Below are 17864 nucleotides of genomic sequence, written 5' to 3'. Positions count from 1 at the left end.
CTGTTCCTGGACTTCAGCTCAGCGTTTAACACCATCATCCCACAGCATCTGGTAGGAAAATTGGAACACCTGGGCTTCAACACCCCCCTTCGCAACTGGCTGCTAGACTTCCTCACCAACAGACCTCAGTCAGTCCGGGTCGGACAGAACACCTCTGATGTCATCACCCTCAGCACAGGCTCCCTTCAGGGCTGCGTCCTGAGCCCCCTGCTGTGCACCCTGATGACACACGACTGCGTCCTCAGGTTCACCACCAATCACATCGTGAAGTCAGCAGACGACACAACGGTGGTGGGGCTCATCAGAGACAACAACGACCTGGACTACAGAGAGGAGGTGGAGCAGCTGGTGGGCTGGTGCAGAGAAAACAGCCTGATCCTGAATGAGGAGAAGATGAAGGAGATCATCGTCGACTTCAGGAAAAAACAGCCTCACCACGCTCCACTGATCATCAACAGCTCAGCTGTGGAGGTGGTCAGCACCACCAAATTCCTGGGGGTCCACATCACAGAAGACCTCACCTGGACTATGAACACTACGGCACTGGTCAAGAGGGCACAGAAGCGCTTGTACTTCCTGCGGAGGATGAGGAAAGCCCACCTGCCCCCACCCATCATGAGGACGTTCTACAGGAGCACCATAGAGAGCATTCTGACAAGCTGTCTCTCTGTGTGGTGTGGAGGCTGCACCGCCTCCAATTGGAAGAACGTGAGGAGAGTGGTGAGGACAGCAGAGAGGATCATAGGGGCTCCTCTTCCCTCCATTCAGGACATTTCATCTCAGCGCTGCATGTCCCGTGCCCGTAACATCATCAATGACCCATCACACCCCCACCATGGACTGTTCTCCCTGCTGCCCTCTGGGAAGAGGTTTGCAGCATCCGCTGCAGGTCCACCAGGTTCTGCAACAGCTTTTTCCCTGCTGTCATCAGACTGTTGAACACTAGAACTGTTGAGCTCTAAACTGAACTCTGCATCACACATTCACAGAACTGTACTTTATGACACTACGGACCTCTATCTTGCACTATCTCGCACTACCAACTTTACTGAACTTGTATAAACCCTTTAAATAGAAGTTTAATACATGGTTTAGCATTCCTCTGCACACTCTTGAATACTGTTTTGCCTACTTGCACTATTGCATAATTATCACTGCTGCACTTTATACTTATTTTTAATATATATATATATATATATATAGTATATGTATATATATATATTGTCATAGGATATGTTACTTCTATTCAACTGCAATATCACTACTTTGTTGTAAGACGTATGCAACGGAATTTCGTTTTGTATGCACCATGTGCAGACAAGATGACAATAAAGTTTGTCTAAGTCTAAGTCTAAGTCATGTCAGGTCAGCTGTCTGGAGAGAGAGAGAAGTCAGGACCTGCGGGCGGAGCACCACCGTGCCACCGCCGCCATGACGGAACTCAAAAGCAAACTCCATGAGGAGAAGCAGAAAGAGTTAGCCATTACCAGGGAGACATTACTGCGGCAGCATGAAATGGAGCTGATGAGAGTGATCAAAATCAAAGATGGAGAGATCCAGCGACTGAATGCCTTGGTCCTCAGCCTGAGGGACGGCTCCATGGACAAGGTGATCCGCTCTATCCGTGTCTGACTATCCGCACGCCACGTCGGGCTTCGATGCGGCCGCGACCGTATTGTGTAGCTTGTCCCCAGTAAGCGTCGCGGCGCTCCGTTGCGGTCTCAACGGCCCGGTGTGGCGCAATGTCTGCTCAGGTGAGGAGGGGGGGCGCTTTGCTGGCGGAGGTGGAGGAGACGCGGCGGTGTCGGGAGACCGAGCGGTGTCGCCTCCACCAGGAGCGCGGAAGAAGCCCTGGCAGCGGCCCAGCAGGCCTGGCAGTCCCGAGCGGCCGAGCTCCGATCGGCTCATCACCAGCATCGGGAGGAGCTGAGCCGAACCAAGAGAGACTGCGAGAGGGAGATCCGCCGACTGGTAGGACTGATCAGATGCGCGGTGCGTGGCTATGTTCCCAATTTCGTTGTATACCTGCAGTGCAATGACACCTAAGGCATTCTATTCTATTCTATTTCACAAGAAGAAAATGTCCGGTTGCTCGCTTCGCTTTTGTCACAGCAAAGGTGTTCTAGTCGATTCAAGAAAAAAATTGGCCGGTTGCTCTCTTTGTTTTTGTCACAATTCTGGCAAATGAGTTTGCCCGCCTGCCTGAGCGCTCCCCGTTTGTACATCCAGACGGATGAGATCAAGCTGAAAGACAGAGCGGTTAGTGTTTTGGATGAAGCCCTGGGGCCGGCCACGTCCACCGCCTTCAGCTGCAGACTCAGGCTGCCGAGCAGCAGATCGCTGCCCTGAGGGATTCCCAAAGGGCGGGCCTAAACTACCCTGGAAGTGGGGTCAACGCCGCTACTAGCAATCCTCTTCATTGCGTAAGCCACCTCATCACACACTTGCAGTACGCATGACTTAGTTCGTTGCTGGAGGAAGGTAGCACAAAAACAGTTTTGAACTTTGAACGAGTGCTTGTGTGTGTGTGTTGCGGGGCGTTTTCAGTCTCAGGAGGATCGGGACACGCGACGGTTTCATCTGAAAATCGCTGAGCTCAGCGCAGTCATCAGGAAACTGGAGGATCGAAACGCCCTGCTTTCTGAAGAGCGCAATGAACTGGTAATTTATTGACGGCACGCTTGAAGGTTTGCGCTACGTTTGATGCGCGCCATCCAGCGAGGCACCCATTGCGCTTGCTTATTAGTTGAGCGGCGCGGCGAGTCGGTTGCCTGGTAGATGTCTTTTATTGGGAGCCAAAGGCACGATTCCGTTCAAACCGATGCAAAAGGAATGGATACGTTCTGGCCCGCGTGTTGTGCGTCTTTCACATCCCGCACTTCATGCTTGCAGCTAAAGCGACTGAGAGAAACAGAAAGCCAGTTTCTGCCACTCCTGTACAAAAACAAACGCCTGAGCAGGAAGAATGAAGAACTCTCGCTGGTGCTGTGTCGCCTTGAAAACAAAGTGCGCTTTGTCACCCAGGAGAACGAGGAGATGGCAAGCTTGGTAAGTCGACGCGGACAACGGCGGCGTGCCAACAGAGTCCACTGCATTTGTGTTCCACAGAGAAGGCCTAGTTCGCTCAATGACCTGGACCGCGGTTGCGGCCAGCAGGACGGTGAAATGGAGTTCCTTCAAGTTGTGGAGCAGCGGCACATCATCGACGACTTGTCCAAGGTCTTCAGGCAGGCGACTCGGTGCACGTACGGCAGCGCCGCGCTCGCTCGCTGTCGCCAGGAAACCTTTTCCGTCCAAAGCTTGGCCGGCGGCCGCCATCCAAAAAATTGGCCCCTTAAATTCCGACCTTTCAAGCAGGAGCATTGTGCGCACGCGTTTGAACACGCTTTAGACTTGTTTTGCCGTTTTCAGCAGCTCAAAGCTCCCGTTTTGTCAGCGCCTTTGCCACTCGCTGTGCGCTGAAAACGACGGACTTGCCCGGCTGCTCAGCCCGTCAACCATGAGCCGCGAGCGCGACGTCATTGTCCGTAGGCAGCTAGTGGCAAAATGCACCCTGTTAGAGTTGCGCTCGCTCCAACTTATTTTGCAAGAACCACACGGGAGACAAGTAAGTTCTTTTGGACACCTGCAGGTGGAGAGTCCATCCGTTGTACGAATGAAGTCTGACTCTCGGCTCCTGCACGAGCATTTTAATTAAGAGAAACAGGGTGGGTGTAAGAGTGGATTGAATAGAGGAAGCCCTTGACCTCTAGTCAAAACATAGCAAGGGGTGTTTTACAACTTTGTGTAGGAAGGGATAAGCGATAGGGATAAATAAGGGATAAATAATATTATTTATTACAGGTCGCAGTCAAAGTCAAAGCAACACAATGATACGATAAAGATAATCTGGAAAACCCTGACACACCCTGTAGTTGTCACTTTTGGAAAAGACGAGCGTCCCTCCAATCATCGCCGGTGACGTGTTTTTCAGGCTCTGGAGACAGGAGCTCATGTCAGAAATGTCATTGTGAGTCGCGTTTGTTTCTGCGCCGGAGCCGTTCGTTCCCTTTGCATCCAAAGAATCTCAAAGGCGGATTATTTGTGTCGACAGGAGAGAGATTTGCTGCTACGATACCGACGTCGAGAATCTCTGAGGAGGAACAAAGCGTGAGGTCCTGCAAGGTGAGTCTGTTTGTTTGCGGCTGCTTGGTGTTGCGCAAGATGAAATGGCCTTTTTCTCGCTATCGTTCCTCTCGTCGATTCATCGTGAGGTGTCGCTTCAGTTTGTTCAGAGAGATGTTTGCTTCCGCGCCCGCAGGTCATCGAAACATTTTACGGCTACGACGAAGACGTGTTGGTGGACTCGGACGGATCGTCCTTGTCTTTTCACACCGACAGAACCCCCGACACGGAACCCGAAGAGGTAGCCCGCCATTTCTGCCAGCGTATTGGCACCAAACATTCCTCTTCAGCCTGGAATCGGACTCGTCTTTGCGTCGCGGGTGCTTTGTCGCCGGTCTGACTGATTCTGGTACTAGTGCTGTGTTGCATTGGTGTGTGCATGAAGAGGCGGAGCTTCGCTACCGCCAGCTGACGCAAGAATATCAAGCGCTGCAACGAGCCTACGCTCTGCTAGCCCAGACCAGCGAAGGGGACTACGACGCCGAGAAGGAGATCAAGGTGGCGCCCCTTCCCGCAACCCCCGGCCGGGTCGCAGCCTCCCCGTTCTCACCCAGCCTCGGGTGTTCTCTGGTCTGAAAGGAGGAGGAGGAGCCTCCCTCCTCCTCCTTTCAGACCAGAGAAAAGCTGATGGTAGAAATGGGTCACTATCAAAGCAGAGTAGCAGATCTGGAGTCAGCGCTGAAGCAACAAGGACAGGTAAGCTCATCAATGAGCACACCTTTTTCTCAGACAAAATAGCTACATTCTTCAGTCACTCATCCGTCTGGCATTACTGGACCAACCCCCCCCCCCGAACGTGGCTGGGAAAATGCGGAGAAAAGCAAATGTCATTTTCCAGTCAACCAAAGAATTTGTGGATGAAAATGACACAACATTCCAAAGCTGTCCACGCGTTTGTCTCTTCTAGAATGTCAAGTGGGTGGAGGAGAAGCAGCTGCTGCGTCAGAGCAATCAGCAGTTGGCCGAAAAGGTGACGGAAAGAAAGGCGCTGGGCGGAGTCGCTTGGCGTCACACCTGTCGGGAAGCCCCGCAGATGAGGTCTGACTGTCTTTTCAGGTCAGGCGGATGGAGGCGGAAGAAGCGCGTCTGAAAGAGCACATCCAGGATATCCGAGACCAAAACGAACTGCTTGAGTTCCGCATCCTGGAGCTGGAGGTGGGAAGACTCGCACAAGCGTGTTGAGGCCAGAGATGTGACGGACGGACGGACGGACGGACGGATGCATGCCTCTGCCTTTCAGGAGAGGGAGTGGCGCTCCCCCGTCTTGAAGTTTCTGCAAGTCCGTTTCCCAGACGGCCTCAGCCCTTTGCAGATCTACTGCGAGGCCGAGGGCGTGAGCGTACGTAAGGCGTCCCTCGCAACCCTAACCTTAACCCGAGGTCCCAGAACACCTTACATTGCTCCTTGCGCCTTTCCCCCGGACATCGTCATCAGTGATCTGATGAAGAAGCTGGACATCCTGGGCTATAACGCCGTAAGTGTATGTCGAACTCCTTATGTTCGCACTCCACGAGACTCGGCGGCTCAAATGTGACTTTTGGAAGGCTTTGCGCTGAAAGAAGCTTGTTGACGCTGTGCCTTTGGGCTCTTGCAGAATCTCACCAACGAGGAGCAGGTGGTCGTGATTCACGCCAGGACCCTTCTCACCCTAGCCGAGAAGGTAACGCGCACGTCCACGCACGCTCTCGCATTCTGCTTATGTGACAGCAGCCTTTCCTCAGTGGTTAGAATACATCAAAGTGACCAAGTCAGCACTTCAACAGAAGATGTTGGACATTGAAAGTGAGAAGGTAGACAGACACGCGACATCAGCCAAGGGGAACTCCGGCAATGTGCCCCAACAATTCTGACCTTGAGCTGTGCTAGGATATGTTCTGCAAGCAGAAGGGCTACCTGGATGAAGAGTTGGACTTCAGGAAGTGTTCCATGGACCAGGCTCATAAGGTAAGCCGCCCTCAAATCTCCCGCCGGACCACTGATGGACGAGGATTGCGGCCCAGAGGATCCTGGAGCTGGAGGCCATGTTGTACGAGGCGCTACCGCAGCGGGACTGCCCCGCCACGGACGGCGAAAAAGCCAGCCACGCTGGCGTGAATGACGTGCTGACGGCGGATCAGAGAGAAGAGCTTAGGAGCGCCGTGGACCAATGGAAGCGAGCCCTGATGTGCGAGTTGAGGGAGCGCGACGCTTGCATCCTCCAAGAGAGAATGGATCTGCTGCACAGCGCGCAACAGGTAAGGGCCCAAAGCCAGCCCGGCACTTACTTGCACGCTTACTGGCTTTTGAATGCCACTTTCCATTTGTCCGTCCTAGAGGAACAAAGAGCTGAAAGAATTCATCGAAGCTCAGAAGAGACAAATCAAACAATTGGAGGAGAAGTTTCTGTTTCTCTTTCTATTCTTCTCCTTGGCCTTCATTCTGTGGCCCTAACACCAGCTGGTGAGTGAGCTCCAGCGGCACCGCACTCGACACCTCCGATACACTGCCAGCCGGTCTCAGACGTTGGCAGACGCTCCGATGCCAACGTATACCCCCCGCCACGGTGACAGAGGCACCGCGTCACACCGGCGCTCATCCAATCAGAAGGCAGGAAAAGCAAATTCACATGCAGGGCACTTTTGAACCAGAAGAGAGCGCCACAAAAAACGGTTGTTGCCCCAAACGCGCATTAAAAAGGGTCAGAATAACAAGAGTCCCACTGGCCAGCCGGGGCCACCCGTCCAGCTGTTTCTTCAGGGGGGAAAAAAATTGGAGTCACCGGTGAGTACATTTTGCATTTAGCTCTGCTTTTCTGCTTCTGTCTTCAAGTGTGTGGCATCCTGCGATCAAAGATTCAGCCAACCCCAAAGCGGTTGACCTCAACGTCCCACCACCATGCCTACCAGAGCAGGTGACGTGATGCTTTGGACATCCTTCCGTCTCAGATGCCCAAAAGTACTCTTTGCCACATCTGCGGCAATACGGTGTCTTTTCAAAGGTGCAAATAAATCCAGCGTGGGCGGAACACGCACGTCTTCGGTTTTTCCCGCTTTGTTTGTGTGACAGCTGTTGTGAAAATTTTATACAAATAAAGTTGTATAGTACAGGTTTGGCCAAGCCGCAACTCACGAACCGCATGCGGCTCTTTTATGTTCATATCAACATTTGTGTGTGTGTGTGTGTGTGTGTGTGGGGGGGGGGTTGTGCGTGTTGGCTTCACTTGAGTTCAATTTGGTATTTTGGTCAAAAGCGCATGTGGTGAAATTCCACAAAGTAGGATGGGCAAACACATTTCTTTAAACTATGAGTGTCAATTGGGCTCTCGAAATGGCAGGGAAAAGATGCACAGCAAAACGAAAATACGTAGATGAACACAGGACGTTTTAATCAGAGTGGGAAAGTTTCTATTTTTTGTTGAACGTGATGGCAAACCATTCTGCCTGATATGTCAGACCTCAGCGCATTTCAAAGATTCAAATCTTCAGCGCCATGCACTTCAGCTCACTCCATGCTAACATTGATCAGGCGTCGAACCCGCATCATCATGCTTAAGAGGTGGCCATGCTAACCAGTGCGCCATTATGTCAACGCATAATAACTAAGTCTACTGGTCAAAACAGCGGTTACTATATGACGTCGCTACGTCGTGGTCACGTGACGCAGACAAGACGTCAATGGACGTGGGCAGAGTTAACTTGTTTAAAAGGGAGTAGGCAGAAGAAATATTTAATTTATTTAAATCTATTTTGAGTGCACACCATTATGCCAATGCATAACAACTGTAAATCTACTAAACAAAACAGCGGTTGCTATATGACATCTGCCACGTCGTGGTCACGTGACATACGTGACGTCGATGGGCGTAACTTTCGCCGGAATTCAAATCCGCGGGGAGAGTTAACTTGTTTAAAAGAGAGTGGGCAGAAGAATTATTTAATTTATTTAAATCTATTTGGTGTGTGCGCCATTATGTCAATGCATAACAACTGTAAGTCTACTAAACAAAACAGCGGTTGCTATATGACGTCTGCCACGTCGTGGTCACGTGACGCGGACGTGACGTCGACGCCTACTTTACATCCCACCGATCACAGGACCCCTCGGCTGCATAACCGTGCACCCTTCCCAACCAATCGGATTTGCTATACGCGAAAACGACGCCAATGGAAAGAGCTTCCGCCCAAATTTAAATCCGTGGGCGTGGCTCGCAGCAGGAAGTAGGAAAATGGCGGCGATGTTGACAAAGACACAGCGGATGGTAACATACGACTAACAAGAGAAATATTTTTATTTTCTGCTTGCAACTGGACCGTCCAGAGCGTACACGGTAAGTACAACTCATCGTTTTTAAAAAGAAGTACTTTTGTTGCCCTGAAAAGCGAGTGAGCGTGGCGTTTGTGGGGGACGTCGAATTTCGACGATTCTTTCTGGTCAACGGTTGTAAATGATTGTGTTGATTAAAAAAGAAAACTTGATGTAACTCTACTTTTAACTGCCGTTTCAGATAGATTTGGAATTGCATCACATCCAATTTTGCCTAGAGCGTACACGGTAAGTAACACTCGTTGTGTTTAAGGAGATTTACGTTTGTAATAGCAGAAGTGTAGCCGCGTTGCGTTGTACGTGTGAATGTTGGTCCGGGCGAAATGTTAATGTTTAATTTCATTCCTTTAGGTTCCACGGTGTTTGTTGGCTGCAAGTTTTCCACTGCAAGAAGAGGCTCATATCATTGACCAGGAGCGAGCTACAATGGTGAGTAGCCATAACATTTATGTTAAACACTTCCTATTTCATGTCTAACAGTACTTGATTTAACAAATAACCATAAATAAATACAGTGTGGGCACTGAAGTTAACATATGTGATTATACTGCCTAATCTGTCACCGAGTAGATTGTTGCAAAGTAATATAAGATCCAAAGTTGTAATTCAGAATAGTTTTCAAAAGAAGGCCATTAGAATTATATACAAGTCTGATTACCCTGAACAAGCTATTAATTAAATCACAAATTCTTCAATTCAAAGATTTGGTAGATTATCAGACAAATAATGTCTAACAGTAATTGATTTAACACATCACGATAAGTAGATTGAGTGTGGGCACTCTCAAGTTAACATATGTGATTATACTGCCTAATCTGTTACAGAGTATGTTGTTGCCAAGTAATGTAGAATAGATCCAAAGTAGTAATCCAGAATAGTTTTGAAGAGGCCATTAGAATGATAAACAAATCTGATTACCTTGAACATAATAACAAGCTAAGTGTTTAATATGTCCTATGAAGTCAAAATTGGGCACCATCATGTGGTGAAATTTGGAATTGCATCACATCCAATTTTGCCTGGGAACAAACAGATTACATAAATCTTAGTTTTGAATAAGCCACTCCTTCTCAAACAAGTAAACTCTGCCCATTTTGCGCAGTAGATGTTCTGTTAATATCTAGTATTTATACAAAGTCATAATTTAAATTGCTTTCAACCTTCATTCATCGGTTCAACCAACATTACTCGCTCTTATTACCAACTTGTATTGATTTAACTAAGCGTTTAATACTTCCTATCAGGTCTCAAGGCAAGATTTGGCAAAATACAATTTCAGCAAATCCAATTTTGCCAGGGAACAAAAATAGATTAAATAAACTAAATAAGTCTTCTTCCCATTAAATAAATCAGAAAAGTCTGTCTTGTAACCAGTCCTCTTCAAACAAGTAAAGTCTGCCCATTTTGTGCCGTAGATTTTGTGTCTATGCCTAGTATTTAAACAAAATCATAATTTAAACGACTTCTTTCCTTCATTCACTTTGGAAATTTGGAATTGCAGCAAATCGAATTTTGCCAGGGAACAAAAATAGATCAATTAAACTAAATAAGTCTTCTTCCCATTAAATAAATTAAAAAAGTCTGTCTTGTAACCAGTCCTTTTCAAACAAGTAAAGTCTGCCCATTTTGTGCCGTCGATTTTGTGTTAATGCCTAGTATTTGTACAAAATCATAATTTAAAGGACTTCATTCCTTCATTCACTTTGGAAATTTGGAATTGCAGCACACCAATTTTGCCTGGGAAGAAAAGTAGATTAAATAAATTTAATAAGTCTTACTACTTCCCATTAAATAAATTAAATACGTCTTACTTGTTCCCACTCCTTTTCAAAACAGTAGTTTAAAACGAGGGCCCTTCACTCAATCTTTAACCTCAACCCCGCACGTTGTGTTGTATCTGTGAATGTTGGTTGTGGCCAAATGATAGTTTTCTTTCATTCGTTTAGGTTCCAAGAAAACTTGATGTAACTCTACTTTTAACTGCCGTTTCAGATAAGCGGGTATTACGTCGCAGTCATGTGCCGCGGATATGACGTAATTGCCCGAACCTCCGATTCAAATCTGTTGGCGCGATGGCCGTGAGCCACTGAGCAGCGACGATTATCAACAGAAATATCTTTATTTTCTGCTTGCAACTGGACCGTCTAGAGCGTACACGGTAAGTAACACTCATTGTGTTTAAGGAGATTTACGTTTGTAATAGCAGAAGTGTAGCCGCGTTGCGTTGTACGTGTGAAAATTGGTCGAGGCGAAATGTTAATGTTTAATTTCATTCCTTTAGGTTCCACGGTGTTTGTTGGCTGCAAGTTTTCCACTGCAAGAAGAGGCTCGTATCATTGACCAGGAGCGAGCTACAATGGTGAGTAGCCATAACATTTATGTTAAACACTTCCTATTTCATGTCTAACAGTACTTGATTTAACAAATAACCATAAATAAATACAGTGTGGGCACTGAAGTTAACATATGTGATTATACTGCCTAATCTGTCACGGAGTAGATTGTTGCAAAGTAATATAAGATCCAAAGTTGTAATTCAGAATAGTTTTCAAAAGAAGGCCATTAGAATTATATACAAGTCTGATTACCCTGAACAAGCTATTAATTAAATCACAAATTCTTCAATTCAAAGATTTGGTAGATTATCAGACAAATAATGTCTAACAGTAATTGATTTAACACATCACGATAAGTAGATTGAGTGTGGGCACTCTCAAGTTAACAGATATGATTATACTGCCTAATCTGTTACAGAGTATGTTGTTGCCAAGTAATGTAGAATAGATCCAAAGTAGTAATCCAGAATAGTTTTGAAGAGGCCATTAGAATAATAAACAAATCTGATTACCTTGAACATAATAACAAGCTAAGTGTTTAATATGTCCTATGAAGTCAAAATTGGGCACCATCATGTGGTGAAATTTGGAATTGCATCACATCCAATTTTGCCTGGGAACAAACAGATTAAATAAATCTTAGTTTTGAATAAGCCACTCCTTCTCAAACAAGTAAACTCTGCCCATTTCGCGCAGTAGATGTTCTGTTAATATCTAGTATTTATACAAAGTCATAATTTAAATTGCTTTCAACCTTCATTCATCGGTTCAACCAACATTACTCGCTCTTATTACCAACTTGTATTGATTTAACTAAGCGTTTAATACTTCCTATCAGGTCTCAAGGCAAGATTTGGCAAAATACAATTTCAGCAAATCCAATTTTGCCAGGGAACAAAAATAGATTAAATAAACTAAATAAGTCTTCTTCCCATTAAATAAATCAGAAAAGTCTGTCTTGTAACCAGTCCTCTTCAAACAAGTAAAGTCTGCCCATTTTGTGCCGTAGATTTTGTGTCTATGCCTAGTATTTAAACAAAATCATAATTTAAACGACTTCTTTCCTTCATTCACTTTGGAAATTTGGAATTGCAGCAAATCGAATTTTGCCAGGGAACAAAAATAGATCAATTAAACTAAATAAGTCTTCTTCCCATTAAATAAATTAAAAAAGTCTGTCTTGTAACCAGTCCTTTTCAAACAAGTAAAGTCTGCCCATTTTGTGCCGTCGATTTTGTGTTAATGCCTAGTATTTATATAAAATCATAATTTAAAGGACTTCATTCCTTCATTCACTTTGGAAATTTGGAATTGCAGCACATCAAATTTTGCCTGGGAAGAAAAGTAGATTAAATAAATTTAATAAGTCTTACTACTTCCCATTAAATAAATTAAATACGTCTTACTTGTTCCCACTCCTTTTCAAAACAGTAGTTTAAAACGAGGGCCCTTCACTCAATCTTTAACCTCAACCCCGCACGTTGTGTTGTATCTGTGAATGTTGGTTGTGGCCAAATGATAGTTTTCTTTCATTCGTTTAGGTTCCAAGAAAACTTGATGTAACTCTACTTTTAACTGCCGTTTCAGATAAGCGGGTATTACGTCGCAGTCATGTGCCGCGGATATGACGTAATTGCCCGAACCTCCGATTCAAATCTGTTGGCGCGATGGCCGTGAGCCACTGAGCAGCGACGATTATCAACAGAAATATCTTTATTTTCTGCTTGCAACTGGACCGTCTAGAGCGTACACGGTAAGTAACACTCATTGTGTTTAAGGAGATTTACGTTTGTAATAGCAGAAGTGTAGCCGCGTTGCGTTGTACGTGTGAAAATTGGTCGAGGCGAAATGTTAATGTTTAATTTCATTCCTTTAGGTTCCACGGTGTTTGTTGGCTGCAAGTTTTCCACTGCAAGAAGAGGCTCGTATCATTGACCAGGAGCGAGCTACAATGGTGAGTAGCCATAACATTTATGTTAAACACTTCCTATTTCATGTCTAACAGTACTTGATTTAACAAATAACCATAAATAAATACAGTGTGGGCACTGAAGTTAACATATGTGATTATACTGCCTAATCTGTCACGGAGTAGATTGTTGCAAAGTAATATAAGATCCAAAGTTGTAATTCAGAATAGTTTTCAAAAGAAGGCCATTAGAATTATATACAAGTCTGATTACCCTGAACAAGCTATTAATTAAATCACAAATTCTTCAATTCAAAGATTTGGTAGATTATCAGACAAATAATGTCTAACAGTAATTGATTTAACACATCACGATAAGTAGATTGAGTGTGGGCACTCTCAAGTTAACAGATATGATTATACTGCCTAATCTGTTACAGAGTATGTTGTTGCCAAGTAATGTAGAATAGATCCAAAGTAGTAATCCAGAATAGTTTTGAAGAGGCCATTAGAATAATAAACAAATCTGATTACCTTGAACATAATAACAAGCTAAGTGTTTAATATGTCCTATGAAGTCAAAATTGGGCACCATCATGTGGTGAAATTTGGAATTGCATCACATCCAATTTTGCCTGGGAACAAACAGATTAAATAAATCTTAGTTTTGAATAAGCCACTCCTTCTCAAACAAGTAAACTCTGCCCATTTCGCGCAGTAGATGTTCTGTTAATATCTAGTATTTATACAAAGTCATAATTTAAATTGCTTTCAACCTTCATTCATCGGTTCAACCAACATTACTCGCTCTTATTACCAACTTGTATTGATTTAACTAAGCGTTTAATACTTCCTATCAGGTCTCAAGGCAAGATTTGGCAAAATACAATTTCAGCAAATCCAATTTTGCCAGGGAACAAAAATAGATTAAATAAACTAAATAAGTCTTCTTCCCATTAAATAAATCAGAAAAGTCTGTCTTGTAACCAGTCCTCTTCAAACAAGTAAAGTCTGCCCATTTTGTGCCGTAGATTTTGTGTCTATGCCTAGTATTTAAACAAAATCATAATTTAAACGACTTCTTTCCTTCATTCACTTTGGAAATTTGGAATTGCAGCAAATCGAATTTTGCCAGGGAACAAAAATAGATCAATTAAACTAAATAAGTCTTCTTCCCATTAAATAAATTAAAAAAGTCTGTCTTGTAACCAGTCCTTTTCAAACAAGTAAAGTCTGCCCATTTTGTGCCGTCGATTTTGTGTTAATGCCTAGTATTTATATAAAATCATAATTTAAAGGACTTCATTCCTTCATTCACTTTGGAAATTTGGAATTGCAGCACATCAAATTTTGCCTGGGAAGAAAAGTAGATTAAATAAATTTAATAAGTCTTACTACTTCCCATTAAATAAATTAAATACGTCTTACTTGTTCCCACTCCTTTTCAAAACAGTAGTTTAAAACGAGGGCCCTTCACTCAATCTTTAACCTCAACCCCGCACGTTGTGTTGTATCTGTGAATGTTGGTTGTGGCCAAATGATAGTTTTCTTTCATTCGTTTAGGTTCCAAGAAAACTTGATGTAACTCTACTTTTAACTGCCGTTTCAGATAAGCGGGTATTACGTCGCAGTCATGTGCCGCGGATATGACGTAATTGCCCGAACCTCCGATTCAAATCTGTTGGCGCGATGGCCGTGAGCCACTGAGCAGCGACGATTATCAACAGAAATATCTTTATTTTCTGCTTGCAACTGGACCGTCTAGAGCGTACACGGTAAGTAACACTCATTGTGTTTAAGGAGATTTACGTTTGTAATAGCAGAAGTGTAGCCGCGTTGCGTTGTACGTGTGAAAATTGGTCGAGGCGAAATGTTAATGTTTAATTTCATTCCTTTAGGTTCCACGGTGTTTGTTGGCTGCAAGTTTTCCACTGCAAGAAGAGGCTCGTATCATTGACCAGGAGCGAGCTACAATGGTGAGTAGCCATAACATTTATGTTAAACACTTCCTATTTCATGTCTAACAGTACTTGATTTAACAAATAACCATAAATAAATACAGTGTGGGCACTGAAGTTAACATATGTGATTATACTGCCTAATCTGTCACGGAGTAGATTGTTGCAAAGTAATATAAGATCCAAAGTTGTAATTCAGAATAGTTTTCAAAAGAAGGCCATTAGAATTATATACAAGTCTGATTACCCTGAACAAGCTATTAATTAAATCACAAATTCTTCAATTCAAAGATTTGGTAGATTATCAGACAAATAATGTCTAACAGTAATTGATTTAACACATCACGATAAGTAGATTGAGTGTGGGCACTCTCAAGTTAACAGATATGATTATACTGCCTAATCTGTTACAGAGTATGTTGTTGCCAAGTGATGTAGAATAGATCCAAAGTAGTAATCCAGAATAGTTTTGAAGAGGCCATTAGAATAATAAACAAATCTGATTACCTTGAACATAATAACAAGCTAAGTGTTTAATATGTCCTATGAAGTCAAAATTGGGCACCATCATGTGGTGAAATTTGGAATTGCATCACATCCAATTTTGCCTGGGAACAAACAGATTAAATAAATCTTAGTTTTGAATAAGCCACTCCTTCTCAAACAAGTAAACTCTGCCCATTTCGCGCAGTAGATGTTCTGTTAATATCTAGTATTTATACAAAGTCATAATTTAAATTGCTTTCAACCTTCATTCATCGGTTCAACCAACATTACTCGCTCTTATTACCAACTTGTATTGATTTAACTAAGCGTTTAATACTTCCTATCAGGTCTCAAGGCAAGATTTGGCAAAATACAATTTCAGCAAATCCAATTTTGCCAGGGAACAAAAATAGATTAAATAAACTAAATAAGTCTTCTTCCCATTAAATAAATCAGAAAAGTCTGTCTTGTAACCAGTCCTCTTCAAACAAGTAAAGTCTGCCCATTTTGTGCCGTAGATTTTGTGTCTATGCCTAGTATTTAAACAAAATCATAATTTAAACGACTTCTTTCCTTCATTCACTTTGGAAATTTGGAATTGCAGCAAATCGAATTTTGCCAGGGAACAAAAATAGATCAATTAAACTAAATAAGTCTTCTTCCCATTAAATAAATTAAAAAAGTCTGTCTTGTAACCAGTCCTTTTCAAACAAGTAAAGTCTGCCCATTTTGTGCCGTCGATTTTGTGTTAATGCCTAGTATTTATATAAAATCATAATTTAAAGGACTTCATTCCTTCATTCACTTTGGAAATTTGGAATTGCAGCACATCAAATTTTGCCTGGGAAGAAAAGTAGATTAAATAAATTTAATAAGTCTTACTACTTCCCATTAAATAAATTAAATACGTCTTACTTGTTCCCACTCCTTTTCAAAAAAGTAGTTTAAAACGAGGTCCCTTCACTCAACCTTTAACCCTATTTATTCACCTTCTAGGCTAAGTGTTAAAGGCTAAGTGTTAAAGGCTAAGTGTTAAAGGCTAAGTGTTAAAGGCTAAGTGTTAGAGGCTAAGTGCCAGAGGCTAGGCGCCAGAGGCGAGTTTTTGTGGGCTGAAGTTTTAGTGGGGTTAGTGTGAATACAATCCAAAAGAATACAACAGAATACAATACAATAGAATATAATACATAGATTAAATTATATAGCTCTTACTACTTCCCATTAAATAAATTAAATACGTCTTACTTGTTCCCAATCCTTTTCAAAAAAGTAGTTTAAAACGAGGGCCCTTCACTCAACCTTTAACCTCAACCCCGCACGTCACATTGTGTTGTATCTGTGAATGTTGGTTGTGGCCAAATGATAGTTTTCTTTCATTCGTTTAGGTTCCACGGTGTTTGTTGGCTATGTTTTCCACTGTCAGAAGGATGAAAATACAAAGTACAACGCTTGGACGTGGGCAAAGGCGTCACCGGTGAGTCCTTCCTTCCTATTTATTTACCTTCTAGATGCTAGAGGCTAAGTGTTAGAGGCTAAGTGTTAGAGGCTAAGTGTTAAACACAATACGAACAACACAACGATACTGCACTGAACAACACGATACCGCACTGAGAAACACGATACCGCACTGAACAACACGATACCGCACTGAACAACACCATGCCGCACTGAACACCATGCCACACTGAACAACACCATCCCGCACTGAACAACACCATGCCGCACTAAACAACACCATGCCGCACTGAACAACACCATGCCTCACTGAAAGACACCATGCCGCACTGAAAGACACCATGCCGCACTGAACGACACCATGCCGCACTGAAAGACACCATGCCGCACTGAACGACACCATGCCGCACTGAAAGACACCATCCCGCACTGAACACCATGCCGCACTGAACAACACCATCCTGCACTGAACAACACCATCCCGCACTGAACAACACCATGCCGCACTGAACAACATTATGCCGCACTGAACATTATGCCGCACTGAACAACACCATGCCGCACTGAACAACACCATGCCGCACTGAACAACATTATGCCGCACTGAACAACACCATGCCGCACTGAACAACACCATGCCGCACTGAACAACACCATGCCGCACTGAACAACATTATGCCGCACTGAACAACACCATGCCGCACTGAACAACACCATCCTGCACTGAACAACACCATTCCGCATTGAACACCATGCCGCACTGAACAACACCATCCCGCACTGAACAACACCATCCCGCACTGAACAACACCATGCCGCACTGAACAACATTATGCCGCACTGAACAACATTATGCCGCACTGAACAACACCATGCCGCACTGAACAACACCATGCCGCACTGAACAACACCATGCCGCACTGAACAACATTATAAGGCACTGAACAACACCATCCCGCACTGAACAACACCATGCCGCACTAAACAACATTATGCCGCACTGAACAACATTATGCCGAAATGAACAACACCATGCCGCACTGAACAACACCATGCCGCACTGAACAACACCATGCCGCACTGAACAACACGATCCCGCATTGAACACCATCCCGCACTGAACAACACCATGCCGCACTGAACAACACCATCCTGCACTGAACAACACCATCCCGCACTAAACACCATGCCGCACTGAACAACACCATTCCGCACTGAACAACACCATGCCGCACTGAACAACATTATGCCGCACTG

The 17864-nt window shown here is 44.1% G+C and overlaps 1 long non-coding RNA gene across 2 annotated transcripts; it reads left to right on the top strand.

Moving 5' to 3' along the window:
- The first annotated feature begins 1820 nt into the window (after positions 1–1820).
- On the top strand, positions 1821–4701 carry LOC148379580 (uncharacterized). 2 transcript variants are annotated; one of them, XR_015855390.1, is made up of 6 exons: positions 1821–1971; positions 2230–2423; positions 2548–2661; positions 2893–4164; positions 4301–4405; positions 4550–4701. It is a non-coding gene; the product is annotated as an uncharacterized LOC148379580 (long non-coding RNA). The 2 variants fall into 2 exon arrangements; XR_015855389.1 differs by having other exon boundaries at positions 4301–4701.
- The last annotated feature ends 13163 nt before the right edge of the window (positions 4702–17864 follow it).

This window comes from Syngnathus floridae, chromosome 22 (assembly GCF_059516105.1).
Source record: "Syngnathus floridae isolate MCC-2025c chromosome 22, RoL_Sflo_1.0, whole genome shotgun sequence".
Lineage (NCBI taxonomy): Eukaryota > Metazoa > Chordata > Actinopteri > Syngnathiformes > Syngnathidae > Syngnathus > Syngnathus floridae.
Note: the sequence above shows the minus strand (reverse complement) of the source record. Positions and strands in the feature narration are given on the sequence as shown.